Raw genomic sequence first — 1,478 nt, 5'->3', positions numbered from 1 at the left:
TCACATTCCTGAAAGGTTGGTTTACCTCCTAACATCAAGATTAATATCGCGTTTTGTTTGTCAAATCTTTATCACCAAACTGTGGATGTATTATTTTAACAAGCCACGGTGAAACAGATTCTTTCTATATTTTGCGGGATCATCCAAAATGAAGTTCAGTGATTGGGCATGCATTCAGCGCTAAAGAGTGATACATCAGAGAAAACACAGAAAAAGGAAAGTGCAAAGATTGACTGACATATGTCATGACACAGTACCTATACAGCTGAGGTGAATGACTGATTGAGAGGTTGTGTTTCTGTAGTTTAGATGGTGTGAAGATGGTTTTATTTGTCTAGAGTTTTTCTATATTAGCCCGCAGAAGGTCAGCAGATTTAACCTATTTTCAGAAAGAGCAATCAGTCTTAATAAAGAGTGTGACTTTATTTTAACACTTAGACTCATCCTGGACTTGTTAATTTGTCAAAGGGTATACTTCTGTATTTTCTCACAGTAGTAAGGGTGGTGTAAAAATGACATCAGCTCATTTGACACCGCAAATGAGCTGATGTCTTGCGCTTTCACACGATAACCCACCACCTGGAGAGAACACAAGACAATCCCCCGGGTTAGTCAGTCCGAGCACGAGTCAATGATACATTCAGTCCATGTGGTGTATGTGTGTGGTTATTGTGACTCATGTCAACAGAAAGAACCAAGTGCTTGACCGATTGTGCCAGGAAGCAAGCGTAGAGAGCCAAGCGTGAAAGCGAGACAGGGAAAGAACATTGTAATTTCCTCTCTCAGCTGCTGGTCCGTCAAGAGTGCAAAGAAGGCGTGAAAAAATGAGAGAAATACTGAGCGATGGAGGACGATAGGCTGGAGGAATAGGGGTTAATTATTCCCAATGAAATGTTTCATTAAGGAGATGCAAAGATCTGAGTTGTGCAGTTTCAGGTCCACAGTTGCTTTTTGGTTTTTAAGTATTTGTCTTTCTTGTTATTAATGCATTAGTCCTGCATGTGGGAACCATCAACCACATTCTTGCCACATTCTTGCATCACATTCGCCTAATATGTGAAGGATCCCTTGGGAGGGTTGTATCAGGAAGAGCTTCTGGTGTAAGAATATGCCAAATCAAATATACAGATCCATGTGTTGACATCTTGTGGATAAGGCATCAGCCAAAAGAACAATAGAAGAGGTATGCCCATCAATGAGCCACCTCTTTCAACTGTTATAACCACAGAGCACATTTTTATTAATTTCTCAAATTTCTATTTACTTTCTCAGGAAAAATGTAATATTTGAAAGACTTGGTTTGATACTTATTTGTGACCGTAACTAAATCCAGAGTAATACGATTTTATTTCTTCACAAAGATAAAAGAGCGCACACTAAATTTTCATGTATTCCTAAATTTTAAACATGTGTTCTTTTTTCATACTAATGCAACAGCTGATGTTGAGGGTAGGAATAAAAAACATATCACACACATG

The sequence above is a fragment of the Pundamilia nyererei genome, unplaced genomic scaffold, assembly GCF_000239375.1.
Source record: "Pundamilia nyererei isolate P.nyererei 1_Seehausen unplaced genomic scaffold, PunNye1.0 scaffold00010, whole genome shotgun sequence".
Taxonomy (NCBI): domain Eukaryota; kingdom Metazoa; phylum Chordata; class Actinopteri; order Cichliformes; family Cichlidae; genus Pundamilia; species Pundamilia nyererei.
The sequence above is the reverse complement of the archived record's forward strand: the minus strand, read 5'-3'. Positions refer to the sequence as shown.